General features: G+C 45.2%; 1 long non-coding RNA gene across 1 annotated transcript; it reads right to left on the bottom strand.

Annotated features, from left to right (window-relative positions):
• Window positions 1-4,553: 4,553 nt before the first annotated feature.
• Window positions 4,554-15,302, bottom strand: LOC115645379. Its single transcript, XR_003998724.1, has 3 exons — window positions 15,216-15,302; window positions 5,690-5,836; window positions 4,554-4,754 (listed from the first exon to the last, which is right to left on the bottom strand). It is a non-coding gene; the product is annotated as an uncharacterized LOC115645379 (long non-coding RNA).
• Between the last annotated feature and the right edge of the window lie 213 nt (window positions 15,303-15,515).

Below are 15,515 nucleotides of genomic sequence, written 5' to 3'. Positions count from 1 at the left end.
CAAAGAATGCTATCAGATTAGTTTGACACGATTTGTTCTTTACAAATCCATGCTGGCTATTCCCTATCATCTTACCACCTTCCAAGTGTTTGCAGATGATTTCTTTAATTATCTGCTCCATTATCTTCCCTGGCACAGAAGTTAAACTAACTGGTCTGTAGTTTCCTGGGTTGTTTTTATTTCCCTTTTTATAGATGGGCACTATATTTGCCCCCTTCCAGTCTTCTGGAATCTCCCCCGTCTCCCATGATTTCCCAAAGATAATAGCTAGAGGCTCAGATACCTCCTCTATTAACTCCTTGAGTATTCTAGGATGCATTTCATCAGGCCCTGGTGACTTGCAGGCATCTAACTTTTCTAAGTGATTTTTTACTTGCTTTTTTTAATTTTATCTTCTAAACCTACCCTCTTCCCGTAAGCATTCACTATATTAGACATTCCTTCAGACTTCTCAGTGAAGACCGAAACGAAGAAGTCATTAAGCATCTCTGCCATTTCCAAGTCTCCCGTTACTGTTTCCCCCTCCTCACTGAGCAGTGGGCCTACCCTGTCCTTGGTCTTTCTCTTGCTTCTAATGTATTGATAAAAAGTCTTCTTGTTTCCCTTTATTCCCATAGCTAGTTTGAGCTCATTTTGTGCCTTTGCCTTTCTAATCTTGCCTCTGCATTCCTGTATTATTTGCCTATATTCGTCCTTTGTAATCTGACCTAGTTTCCATTTTTTATATGATGCCTTTTTATTTTGTAGGTCACTCAAGATCTCGTGGTTAAGCCAAGGTGGTCTTTTGCCACATTTTCTATCTTTCCTAACCATTGGAATAGCTTGCTTTTGGGCCCTTAATAGCATCCCTTTGAAAAACTGCCAACTCTCCTCAGCTGTTTTTCCCCTCAGTCTTGATTCCCATGGGACCTTACCTATCAGTTCTCTGAGCTTACCAAAATCCGCCTTCCTGAAATCCATTGTCTCTATTTTGCTGTACTCCCTTCTACCCTTCCTTAGAATTGCAAACTCTATGATTTCATGATCACTTTCACCCAAGCTTCCTTCTACTTTCAAATTCTCAACGAGTTCTTCCCTATTTGTTAAAATCAAGTCTAGAACAGCTTCCCCCCTAGTAGCTTTTTCAACTTTCTGAACTAAAAAGTTGTCTGCAATGCAGTCCAGGAACTTATTGGATAGTCTGTGCCCCGCGGTGTTATTTTCCCAATATATATCTGGATAGTTGAAGTCCCCCATCACCACCAAATCTTGGGCTTTGGATGATTTTGTTAGTTGTTTGAAAAAAGCCTCATCCACCTCTTCCACCTGATTAGGTGGCCTGTAGTAGACTCCCAGCACGACATCACCCTTGTTTTTTACCCCTTTTAGCCTAACCCAGAGTTTAAAGCCCTTCTTACTAGGTTAGCTAATCTGTGTGCAAATAAGGCCTTTCCCCTCCTCGAAAGGTGAACGCCATCTGTGCCTAGCGGTCCTTCCTCAAATAGCATCACGTGGTCGAGGAAGCCAAAGCCCTCCTGGCGACACCATCTTCGCAGCCTGGCATTCACCTCCACAATGCATCTGTCTCTGCCCGGGCCCCTACTTTCAACAGGAAGAATCGAAGAGAATACCACCTGCGCTCCAAACTCCTTACCCCGTACTCCCAGAGCCCTGTAGTCACTCTTGATCTGCTCAGTGTCACACCTCGCAGTATCATTTGTGCCCACATGGATGAGTAGCATGGGGTAGTAGTCAGAAGGCCGGATAATCTTCGACAATGCCTCTGTAACATCTCGGATACGGGCCCCTGGCAGGCAGCATACCTCCCGGTCAGGGCGACAGATGGGTGTCTCCGTCCCCCTCAGCAGAGAGTCTCCAACCACCACTACCCTACATTTCTTATTATCAGTGGTGGCAGCAGACCTCCCAGCCTTAGGGGTACGAGGCTTCGCCTCCTTAACTGTTGGGGGTGATTCCTTCTCTCCTGTATCAAGAAGAGCATAACGGTTATCTATTACCACAGCAGGAGGGTTCGCAGCTGGGGTGGAGCACTGCCTGCTGCCAGAAGTAACCAGCTGGCTGTGTCCACCCTGAGCCATCTCCTCCTCCACTGGTGTGTCAGATATACCCTGAGCCATCTCCTCCTCCACTGGTGTGTCAGTAGTCCTGTGATCTGGGACAGCTACATCAGCTGTCTCCACATGGATACTGTCCAAGAATTGCTCATGGATATGGATGTTCCTCAGCCTAGCCACTTCCTCCTGTAGCTCTCCCACCTGCTGCCTGAGAGATTCCACCAGTAGGCACCTTTCACATTGGATGCCACCCCCAGCCTGGATATCAGTAAGTGGAAATTGCAAATTATAGTCTTTGCAAGCCCACACCAGAATCTGAGTAAAAGCATCCATGCTTTGGTGCTCTGTATGGCTACAGGCGCAGGTGGAGGAGACAGAAGCAGTGCTGGCACAGGTGTTGCGGGTCCTCCTCACCATTGTAAGCCTCCCTCTTTCAAACTCTCTCGAATTCCCGTCTGCAGCTCCCGGTCCGCTCTGCTCTGCTTTAAACAGAAAGGTTTAGGATGGGGCTTGGTTTATAGGTTCAGGGGACCAATGGGTCACGGATGAGACCGACAAGGGACCTGCACTCCCTTCCTACTTCCCTTCCAAACTCCCTTGCGAAACTCCCTGTTAGCAGCTCCTGGTCGCTAAGCTCCCTGGTCGCTTATGCGCAGCTTTATACAGCCCTGGCCTGAGTGAATGCCCCGCCCACTGGTTAAGGCTCAGCCAATTACCAGAGGCTTCTAGCTTTCAAAACTTCCTTGGTAGCTCCGCCTCCAACTGCCAGCTACAGCACACGGTCCTTCAAGCAAACAAACCAGACAGACTGACAAACACAAGCTCAGCACACAGCAAGTAACCCCCAAACACAAACACAAACACTGCAGACAGTCACTTACCCCACAGATGCTGTATGTGGTCCTCCTTCACCTGGAGAACTCCCTTGCGAAACTCCCTGTTAGCAGCTCCTGTTCGCTAAGCTCCCTTGTCGCTTGTGCGCAGCTTTATACAGCCCTGGCTTGAGTGAATGCCCCGCCCACTGGTTAAGGCTCAGCCAATTACCAGAGGCTTCTAGCTTTCTAGCTGGTCACCGGGAGGGCGGCAGGCGGCTCTGGTGGACCTTCCGCAGGCGTGCCTGCAGATGCTCCACCGGAGCTGCAGGACCAGCGGACCCTCCGCAGGGATGCCTGCGGGAGGTCCACCGGAGCCGCTGGACCGGCAAGCGGCAGAGCACCCCCCACAGCGTGCTGCTGTGCTTGGGGCGGCGAAATGGCTAGAGCCGGCCCTGGTGGCTAGGGTGACCAGACTGCAAGTGTGAAAAATTGGGACGGGGGTGGGGGGTAATAGAAGCCTATATAAGAAAAAGACCCCAAAATCAGGATTGTCCCTAAAAATTGGGACATCTGATCACCCTATCTGCAGCTTGAATCCCCTGCACAAAGCCCCTGTGCAGTTGTATCACCTGGAGACACACAGGTGCATGCAGCTCTGCATTGCAAGATACTTGTCTTACTTGAATCTAATCAAATCTGTTCTAATACATTCATCGCCAGGGCATCTGAGCCCTCAGTGCATCAGAGCTCTCAGTGCACGCAGGCACCATTTGAGGAAATCAGAGGGTGTCGGACTTTTGGCAAAGGGCCATGCCCCTTTTTGGTGTGGCTCTGCACTCTGCAAGACCAGGGAGTGAAGCCGGTGTGAAGCTGAGCCTGCATCATGGGAACCAAGGGCAATCATCACAGGCTGAAGGATTTGGGTGTATTTGCCTGTCTTTGTCCAAATACAAGCAGCTTTGACTGCATTCATCCTTGTTTGTGCAACTGATGGAACAATCACGTTCACACAGTGCAACAGAAATGTGTGTGTTCGTGTGTGCACGTGCATTTGTGTGTGTATGTGCACATATGTGCATGCAGGTCTTGGTTAATCCTGTGGCTAAGCATAGCGCATGCTATTGACATGTCGTTGCCAGGAAACCAGGCAATAGCTCATACCCACAAGACAGTAACCAACACCCAATCTCAAAATATGCCTTTGTCACATCCGGAAGGTGCAATGCTGGCTCACTTTGTTACCACTTCCCCTCCTCCCTTCCCCCAGGGCCGGGGGAAATATGACAAGATTTTACCAATCTTTCAAATCACAGATGTATACAAAAGCCTAGGTTAAGAGTTGTTGAAAAGTGCCATTACTCTACCTAAAGATACAGGGGCAAATGTGTAGCTGGTGTAAATTGGCACAACTCAATTATCCTGAGTGGAGCTATGCTGATTAACGCCCGCTGAAGAAAGGGCCCTGATGTATTAATTTAGATGGGGTAAATGGGTCCAAAGAATCAAAGTTGTTAACATAACCCCGTCACCGTCTAGCATTAAACAGATTTAAACAAGGATTGAGGACTGATACACAGACACTTCTGCCTGCCTAGTACCATGGCAAATACACTTTTAAAATTCCTTTATAACCTTGTAGGAAAGATACAGCAAAGAAGGGAAAACAATTAAAGCATTTGAAATGTAAAGCATAAGATAAGGCTTTCATTTTAACAACTACCCTTTAGCTGGAGAGAATTTTTAGAAGGAAAATCATCCTTGTTTGACAGTCATTTACATAGCGCCAAAGACAGTAATATCTGTCCTTTTGGAGGAAAAGAAAAGAAGTTACTTAAGATGGGCTGGAGCTGTCCTTCCTGCTCTTGTTAAAGTCTGAGCCCGTTTCCTAGAAGACAAACACACACACAAAGGAGAAAGAAAAGACTAGCAAAGATAGAAAATGCAACTTGCACTTTGCAGCCTCATTGCTGGAGAACCACAGCACTTATCAGCCACTCTGAGATCTGGCAAACTTGTACCAGAATTGGGTTGTTTAGGGCATTGCTTTTAGCTGCCTCTCTCTGGCCCAGTCTGACCAGGACATCTTTTAACGATTAGAATGAAGACGTGGGGTCACAGGGGAGATGGTGGGGTGGGCAGCCATGATGGTGAACCTCGTTCCAGTGATCAATTTTTCTCCTCAAAGTCTCTTACTTTAAGGACCCCAACAGGGAGCGATAGGTGAAAAAGCCCATCCTTTCATTATTTTCTCCACCCAGTTAGGCCTAGTTTCTGACACACCAGTGTTGGTTCACTGATTTCTGGTTCCACACTTTTCTCTTGTTTACCAAGGATGATCTTCACACCATCCTTGAGTTATATCAGGAGGCCTTTTTGTGCGGACTAATTCAATCCTTCTGTCTCATTTTTGCACCTTTTCCCCATCAACTTTTGCTGTCATGGGTTATTGTGACATCTTACGAACTTTCGCATGCTTTGTACAGTTGAACTCACAATTACGGAACATTTGTGGGCCTAGTTATTACAACTGTCCACAATACATAACAATCATTGCATGGGGATCATTCGTTTTCTTTTACCATTTAACTGGCAGCTTGTTTTAACTGCTTCATTGCTGCTGCATGGATTAGTTTGGTGGGTCAAAATGCACTAGCAATGCTACTCCGTGTACCTGACATGTTAAATTGAGATTGAAAGAATGCTGCCACATTCTAGTGTCACACAGGAGTTGAGGTGGAAAATGGAAACCAAAGGCTTAATTTTGTGGCATCAATTATATTTTGATATTGGTATGAATTCCAGCATCGGCCAATAACTTACATTTTAGAAGAAACTCACTGGTATGAGGAAGAAGCTCCAGCCAGCTGAGATCTAGCAGACATCTTTGGACAGCGCCAGAGTTCTATACTCAGGGTGCTTCAAATAAATGCTCCAAATCAGGGCTGTGTGAAATCTGGATGACAAAACCTGTGGAAATCAGCATCGTTCTAATAACCTCAGTGGAGATACTGAGGAGGCTTTACAACTGGAGAGCATCGGCCCTTCATCTGTTCATGGGTGACATGGGTAAACAAAACATTAAATCCCTATTTAAAAGTCTCCTAAAGAAAATAACAATGGCTTATTCACCTCCCGGGTTTTTTACAATGAATGAACTAGGGTTTCATTAGCCTGGTCGCTGGTTTGTCATGCCCAGCATTCCTGGCAGCGTTGTGTCATTTACACAACACAATGAGCGGGAGAAATTGGTCAGCTTCCCTACAATGAACTACACACAGGAAATTCTCAAGGATAACTGTTGCAAAATATAATTGCTTTTAGAAAAAATAAACATTTGACCTTTAGAATGCTGGCATTTCTCAGCTTGCTGGAGAAATGGAATGCTGTGGAAGTCATCTCTATAAAAAATAATACGCATACCTGCAGGGACTGTCTTTTTGTTCTGTGTTTGTACAGCACCTAGCACATGGCATCTTGGTCCATGATTGAGACTCTTAGGTGCTAATAAATAATAATAACTTCTCTGGAGGGGCCCATGGGGAGGTGGATCAGGCTGTTTCCTAACTCTTCTTATCGATCAGGCTAGGAGGTTCTTGTTCCCACTCGCTATCTCTCACCGAAATTGGTTACCACTGAAGCCTGCCAACATGTGTTTTTTTAATCCTGGCAGTGGACATACCAATGGATATTGGTCAGGACATTGGCATTCCTGTCAGTTCCCTGTACTCCACAGGCAGGCAGCAGGTCATGTGGCCCACTTTCCCCACTGCAAGAGGTTTCTTCCCTGGGCTTTTCTGCTCCCTGAATTTTCCTGAATGGAGGCAAGGATCTGCCCCTAGACAAAGGACAGATATCCAGGTGCAGTACGGGCAGCTATAGCCTTTCTCTGCTGCAATCTATTCCATTCCCTCAGGTGAAGAGGTGTTTGTCAGGAGAGCTGGCTGAGTGCTGAAGATCTCCTGGCTGACACCAGCCCCTTCCTGGGTTTAAGGGTCCAAGAGACGTGTCACATGTGCCTTAATGGAGGATGCAAGTCAGTGTTGATGCCTAGCATGGACTGATTCACAAGGCACTTGTGCTACTGTATCAGTTTGAAGACAGTAACTCCTGCTATTTCATGTCACACGAGAGGAGAAAAATGAAGGGACCATATAGTACTTCCTGCTCTATTAAATCCTGGCAGTGCAGCTTCTATCTGCTCTTACATCCGGATTCCGGTGGCTGTGTCAGGCTAGTCATGAAAAGACATTTTGGAGTAAGCAATTCTCCAGTGTTATTGTGTCCTATTGTATTTTATATTTCACCAGGATGGACACTGTGGCCATATTCTCAGAACTGCAGAGATACAACCTGAAAAGCAAACCAGAACCGAAGTCTCTGCTACTTTTCCCCGGTGAATTTGGCTTTATGTCTGTAGTTAAGATGAGGACCTGAGACATAAACCCTTTGTATCAGAGGCCTGGTATGAGGCCTGAGGCCTGACCTGAAGTAATGGTCAAGACGTTGCTAACATAAAGCAAAGTTAGGCTGTGAGCCAGAGGCAGGCCCTGCTCACAGAAGTTGGCAGGAGGAAGGCTGCTAAAAGCACGCATACACACGTAAACACTAATAAGATGAACTTATGCCAGGATGGCACCAGAACAGCCTGGTATGAACATATCCCATACAGGTAACAAGGAACAGGCAGACCCAGCATAAAAACAATATGAATGGACAATACGATGGATAGATAGTATGAAATGACAATATGATAGATAGATAGTATGATGACTAGACTTGTTTGTTCGAACCAACCTGTACCAGGAGAAAGACAACACCCTAATGCATAGAGAGGCTGCATTTCAGTGCGTTCAATGTGTAAATGTATAGGACTCATTTGTAGTGTCACGACTCCAAATTTCTGTTTTACTTCTCCTACTACTAATGAGGATACAGGTGATAACTGCAATTGCTCTAATACGAGTGTGTTTCTATCTGTGTCACCAAAGTAAAAGGGTCAAAGTACAACACCAGACTGGAAAAACATGGTTATGCTTGGACATAAGGTGGTGTCATATGTACACATACATATATACTCATATATGCTACAAATATATATGCCATATGCATATTATTCATATACACCTCTACCCAACATGACCCAATATAACAAGACCCAATATAACATGAATTCAGATATAATGCAGTAAAGTAGCTCTCTGGGGGGCGGAGCTGCACGCTCTGGAGAATCAGTGCATCTGAGTGTCTGGCTCTGACATGCTGCTCTGAACGGTGTGTTAAGGGTGCTGGGCCGGGGCTGAGGAGTTGAATAAGGGGCAGAGGGTCTCAGGGGGTTCAGAGGTTCTGGGGGTGAGGCAGTGAGGGGATGGGGAACCGGGGCGTTGGATAGGGTGTGGGAGTCCTGGGAGGGGTCTCTGGAGGGAGCGGTCAGGGGAGAAGAAGCAGGGGGGGCTTAGCTAGGGCGTGGGATCTTGGGAGGGGTGGTTAGGGATGGGTGGTCTCTGGAGAAAGCAGTTAGGGGACAAGGAGTGGGGGGGTTGGATGGGTCAGGGGTTCTGAGGGGTCAGTCAGGGGCAGGAAGTAGGTGGAGGTAGGATAGGGGGCAGGACTGACATGTAACAGAAATGCTTGAGGCCAAAGCATGTTTGATATAACATGGTTTCACCTATAACATGGTAATATTTTTTGGCTCCCGAGGACCGCGTTATATTGGAGTAGAGGTGTATATTATTTGGGAGTGCCTCTAAGGCTCAATCATAATATTACATTCCCCAGTCATGGTCCCAGGCCTAACATTCCCAGGCCACCAAAAGGGACTAAAAAATATTTGGATATTAAAACCTGTCTACCAGTCATACGAGGGAATGTGCAGACTAAGGACAGATGGGGAATGATTGTATGGATGATAAAATGAGGTGACCACATAACAGTGTTTAACCCACTGGGTTGTCTTCACTCCATTCATTAAGCTTTTCTGGGATGATGGGTAAACTTCCTCCCCATAAAAAGACAAAATGTGGGGGAATGTAGTAAGATGAGGCCCTGAGACATAAGCCCTTGGTATCAGAGGCCTGGTATGAGGCCTGAGGCCTGAACTGAAGTAATGGTCGAGACATTGCTAAGATAAAGCAAAGTTAGGCTATGAGCCAGAGGCAGACCCTGCTCATAGAAGTTGGCAGGAGGAAGGCTGCGAAAAGCACGTATACACACGTAAGCACTAATAAGATGAACGTATGCCAGGATGGCACCAGAACAGCCTGGTACAAACACATCCCACATAGATAGCAAGGAACAGGCAGACCCAGCCGAAAGACAGTATAAAGGGACAATATGATTGATAGACAATATGATGGATAGACAATATGATGGATAGACTTGTTTGTTCAAATCGACCTGTACCAGGAGAAAGGCAACATCCTAATGCATAGAGGGGCTGTACCTCAGTGCGTTCAATGATGTACCTGTTTGTACCTGTATATAAGAATGCCTCCCTGAGTGGACGTCTTTGTCTGGCCCAGAGGGCAGTGGTAAATCCCACCATTGACTGAGCAGGTCCATTGTCAGGGAGCACATATGTACTAGCAGAACTGTAGACATCTGATCCGGGGAGCTACAGACTGTGTTTCATCTGACAATAAACCTGGCTGGGTGCCTTCATATCTTATTAGAGTCTGTGGTCATTGGGAGGTTCGCTCGAGATCTGCTGTGCCAGCGATCTGCGTAGAGCCTGGGCAGCACACAAGGAGAACACACACACACACACACACGCAGCTGACTGTTATCATCATTGAACAGAGCAGAGCACCACACTGGTGACGTCTGAGGACAATGTCCATCAGATGCCTCATGAGAAGCAATCTATTATACAATAATTCTGGGCACTTATTGGCCCAAATTCTCCACCGGTAGTAAATGGGTTCAGCTCTGTCAAATACAGTGACATTTCACCCCCTTGCGCTCACAAAGAAGTTGGCCCTTCCTCAGGTCTGTTTTTTAATACTCAGAAACTATTGAGTGTGGAAATGAATGTCCAGAGGCTAATATGCTGGTGTTCTCTGTCCAGGTGTTCACACCACAAAAAGCATTACTACTGGTGCACATTAGCAAACTCTAGGCTGCCTCTGTCCACTCCTGTTTTCCCATTATGACTGTAAGTTCATTGAGTCAGGGACCATGTCTTCTATGCCTTCATATGTAGGACCAACCAGTGGCAATGCTAAAAAATAATCATTATAATAAATAGAGCTCTTAGCACTACCTATAGTTAAGGTTGCCCAATGCTCTCCAGCATAATACTGCATTCTCAGTCTTTGCCAACTTAAACATTGGGGCTGAAATGCTCCATGCTGGGTGTCTGCCTTGGGCTGAATTTTTATTTTTATTTTTTGGAAACTTTCAGCAAAAACGGTTCTGCCTTTTCCAAAAACAAGACTGGGGGAAAATGAGTCGTTGCCCATCTTTAAAACAAGCCTTACAGGAATCATAACATTCAAAAATCAGTGGGAGAACACTTCAACCTCTCTAATCACTCAGTGACAGACTTGAAGGTGGCAATTTTGCAACAAAAAAACTTCAAAAACAGACTCCAAAGAGAGACTGCTGAACTCGAATTAATATGAAAATTAGATACAATTAACTCAGGCTTAAACAGAGGCTGGGAATGGTTGGGTCATTACCCTACTTGAATCTATTTCCCTATGTTAAGTTCTCTTCACACCTTCTGTGAGTCATCTTAATTATCACTTCAAAAGTATTTTTTCTCTTGCTAATGATAGCTCATCTCAATTGATTAGACTCTTCCTGTTGGTATGCGTACTTCCACCTTTTCATGTTCTCTGTACGTATAAATATCTCCTGTCTGTGTGTTCCATTCTGCGCATCCAAAGAAGTGAGCTATAGCTCATGAAAGCTCATGCTGAAATAAATTTGTTAGTCTCTAAGGTGCCACAAGTACTCCTGTTCTTTTAGCTGTTTTATAGAGACTCTCTAGTGCCTCCAGGCTTTGGAGCAGTGACTTGACATTTGGATCACCCTAATTCACTGATAACCCTTTTGGCATTCCGGTGAAAACCCACCTAAATCTGGCCAAGCTACAAGCCTTTGAAAAATCACAGTTTGCACATGTTCAGTAGAGACTCCTTGGCGTTTGGCAGCTAAATACTTAGAAGTGTCTGTGTGTACCAGATCTGCTCCAACCTGGGGCTTCAGGAGCGGAGAGAGTCCCTGCAATTGTTCTTCTTGGCAGTCATGGGCCCTCGTGGCACCAGAAGTGGAATCAGGGCGACTGTCTCTCCTGAGCTCTAAATACCCTTTCTGCTGGCACTCAAGTAGCACGAAGATGGAGGAATAGGAAAAGTTAGGTTTTCTGTGTGTAGTAATATAGCAATAAAGGCCTGCAAACCTCTCTTGCGCAGAACTTGCTGGGCATGTATAAAAGGACTTAGTTACTGCTATCTTAACGAGTAGGAGAGGGATTAGAGTGGCCAGATGTCCTGATTTTAAAGGGACAGACCTGATAATTGGGGCTTTGTCTTATATAGGGGTCCCCCAACCTTTGTCCTGATTTTTCACACTTGCTATCTGCTCACCCTAAGAGGGATACCTAGAAAGTATGCTGAAACTGACAAAGGGCCAGCAACCTGATTTCAGTCCCAGTGGTGTAAATCTGGTTTAACACTGTAATCGGTGGATTTACTCTAGCTAAACACTGGTGTAACTGTGAGCAGAATCTGCGCCAAAGCACCTGCTCCAAAGCACAGCTTGGACTTATAATAAAAAGCATATAGTGGACTCCCATACTGAAGGCCCAACTCTGCTGCCACTGACTTTGGACAAATGAGAGGAGTTGTCAGTGACTCCAGCGCTGTGTGTGGTAAAATCAGAGCAATTGCCAATTACCCACTATAGCAGCACTGCCTATCAGGTCTGGCTTGGGGGCAAATCACTGCCTCAGTTTCCCCCCATGAGCTCCCCAATAATTTAAACAGACTTTAATTTATCAAGAAACACCCCTTCTTGGGGTCTAGCATGGGTGGCAGGTGAAGCTTCCCCTGGGGGAGGCTAGTTCCCTGTCCCACCTCTTTCACCTGTGGCCCTGCCCACACCCCACTCTTGCTCTGCCCCAGGTCCCACACCCTCTCTGCCCCAGCCCCCACCCTCTCCCCTGCTCAGCCCCCCCCCCCCCCGCAGCTGCTGCTCACTGAATCCTTCCTCTCTTTCACTCCCTCCCCCATAGGTGCAGGTGGGGCCACCACGGCCCAGGTGGGTCATCAGCAGCTGCACCAGGGTTGGCTTAGCATGTGGGGTCTAGGTTTATTAACAAAGTTCACAAGGAAACTTGAGAACTCCCAGCCACAACCCTGGCCTTAGGGGTCCTTAGTCTTGTCGCTCTTGAGGCTTTTCACTAGCAGGTTTGCTCTCTATGAAGCAGCAACTCCCAGGGCTTCTTATCTGGTATCTCCTCTCTCTCTCTCTGACTCCCTATAGGATCCTCTTATCTATGCCCTGAAGGCCCAATGAAGCCACATGAGCTGTGGTGATATCGCTTATTTTCTCCACTTCCATCTCCATCTGGGGAGGTGATCTAAACATCTCAGGTGGGGTGGACCCACCTCCCTTGAGGGGCCAGTCATACCATGACACCCCTGCAAATGTTTGGCTGGTAAAGTCACAGGATCATTCTACTCCTTCTAAAGAATAACTGCGGCTTGCTGAACGACGTGTGTCTTTTTACACTGATCACCGGGGCCTCTGGGACAGTGTGCATCCCCCCAGCCCTTTGACTTTTATATTCCCTTCACATAAGTGTAAAATTCCCAGAGATGCAATGTTCGCTTTGTGGACAGACAAAAACACATGTTAAATGAGAGCCCAGTATCATGTTTCTCATTAAAATGGTAGGGATATCTGAGCAATTAGGCATATCAGGGATGATGGAACAGACTCTTGCATGAAGCAAATGAACTAATTTGTTTTCTGAGGGTTTGTCCACTTGGAGCAGTAATGCGGACTATGGACTGTGATTTCTAAACCATATTAACGTGGTGCACATTAATTGGTCTGTGTAGACCCTGCTGGTGTGCTCAAGAAGGTTCTCTAGTGTGCTTTAACACTATACTACATTAATCATTTAGCAGGAGTCCTGGAGTTGCTTGCTAGGATCTGGTATATCACAGCAAATCAATTCCCTGCCATTGCGGGGGCTTTGGGCACTGGTACACCACAGTGCTTTCTGTTCTCTACTTGTGGCACACAATATTTTAGTCTTCTGAGGGCTGTAATACTTTGATCTGATTCAGGTTGTTGGGTTCGCTGCAGGGGTTGTGGGTGAGATTTAGTGGCCTGTTGTATACAGGATGTCAGGCTGATGTGCTGGTCCCTTCTTGCCTTAAATGAGATGACTTTTATGCATGTGGGATTTGAGGGAGATAAGATAGGATCGTAGCTTTGAATGGTATATCATAATATTCCAGAGGTATCATCTGAAAATATAGATTTCTGCCCCTGCCTGCATCTCATAAATTCTTTCTCCGACGGCTACCAGTTTTTGTACTCTAGCTCTGTATTATTTATTCATTTGTTTGCTTGTTGTTTGCTTGCGCTGGGATAGCATGTAGGAACCCCAGTTATGAGCCAGAACCCCAGTGTTAGGCATTGTACAAACACAGAACAAAAACAGGCCCAAAGAGCTTACAATCCAAGTAAAAGACAAGAGACAGGTGGATGCAAGTGAACAGAAGGAGAGCTCAAGGAAACAATGAGACAGTAACTCTAAATGCCTTATCTCACTTTAAATTGGTTTGGGAGGCAGTTTGTGAGAAAGATGCTGTACATGAGAAAGTACATTGCTTAAACTGTGGCTAATACTGAATTTGTTTTCTGTACTGTATTGCCCTTGCTGCATGTGGGTGGCTTAATTTGGTGTCGGTTTTGTTTGTGGGTCATATTAACCCTTGCTGCAATCAGAAAGATAACAACAAGGATTCACTTCTAATTTTTTCTTTGTCGTCATTTTTTTTTTTTGTTTCATTGGTGCAGGTCTGGTGTATAGGCGTGTTATATAACACTAGGAAATAAAGCCTGTCATAAAGAGAACCAAGCACATCTGCTGAACAGAAGATATGAGACCGCAGTAGAATAGATTGCAAAGAGTTTAACATCTGGATTTAGATTTTTAAAAAAAGTCAGCATTTTACATTAAATAAGATTTAAAAGATCTTTATACAAAATCTCCTTGACATTATTTGTGTGCGTATCTGTCACCAGTGGGTTTATTTTTCTTCTATTTTTTCATATACCTAGTACGTGCTGTGCCAGTTTAAAAGTCTCAAATGGCTTGTAGGTATGATTTAGAAATGTACAGCAATACCTATTAACAGTAAGCTTTTTTTCCCTCTTTTTTAAGAAGAAAGAAAAATATTAGGCTGGTTTTAAATTTGTTCCTGCTCTAAGTACTGTTTTCCCACCTCCTGAATCAGGATCAACTCACATAAAAACTTTGAAACCAGTATCTGAAAAATGAAGAGACTTTGACTTAGAGAACACTGAATTGCCAGACTTTAAAGTGTACATAGATCTGATAATGCAGGGAGTTAAACCAATGGAATTACACGGGTCTTAAAGCGGTAACAGCTGAGGCTCTTAGACCTTTTGTACCTAAAGATGTTTTGGCATCATTGGAAGATTAATTTTGTATGCAAAATAAAGCACATCGATTTCATCTCCTTCTCTGGCCAGTACTGTTTATCTGCAGCAGCAGAAGACAGTCTCCCTGTTGACAGCCAGGACAGCTGCCCTCTGGAAGAAGAGGGTTAAAGAAAAGTGTGTACACCACTTTCTCTGCAGGACTTGGGCAAGTAGATCCCAGAGTGGCTTATTTACTGCTAATAGGGGTTTCAACAGGGGAAGATTTGAAAGACCCCAACAGTCCTTGCAAGGACATAATATGGGTGCATAGAATATAGGCTATTGTTATATATATATGTTGCGATATATTACATAAGTGACAAGAGCAACACACACACACATACACACACACACATTGTGCCAGATTCTGATCTCAATTACACCAACAAAAACCAGAATAACTCCATTGTCTGCAATTAAATTATTTCTGATCATAGTTGCACATGTATAAAGCCTCCAAATTACTTCAGTAGAGTTATTTTAGATTGATACTGGGATAGCAAAATTGACACTGCCTGCTTGGTTTAAAATGCGATACAATGTGATCTTTACAGTCTCTGGAGTGCACTTTTAGCTGTCAGTTTCATTTACTCACTTTCAGTTGTCACAGCCAGCCTCTGCTAAAGCTGAGACCGATTAAAACACAAGCCTGCATGGATACCTTGTTTTTTGGTTGAGTCCGAAGAGAGAGAAATCCTGTAAAACCTTGCAGCCCTACTTGCATGCTGAATGACCACATAGAGGGTAACCGAATGATGGTAAAACTCCTGAGGCACCCCTAAGCACTCCTTTATAAGGATTTTAAAAAGCCTCTTAAAAACGGCAGCAGAGATCGGAGTCTCTGAGGGGAGGGGAAGAGAGGGGAAAAAAAGAGAAGAAAAAACTTTGGCACGCATGTAGTGCCTTACATCAATCTATGTAGATGTTCTTTCCTCCTTTTGTGTAACACCCCTTTCCTCCT

This window comes from Gopherus evgoodei, chromosome 2 (assembly GCF_007399415.2).
Source record: "Gopherus evgoodei ecotype Sinaloan lineage chromosome 2, rGopEvg1_v1.p, whole genome shotgun sequence".
In the NCBI taxonomy this organism is placed as follows: domain Eukaryota; kingdom Metazoa; phylum Chordata; order Testudines; family Testudinidae; genus Gopherus; species Gopherus evgoodei.
Note: the sequence above shows the minus strand (reverse complement) of the source record. Positions and strands in the feature narration are given on the sequence as shown.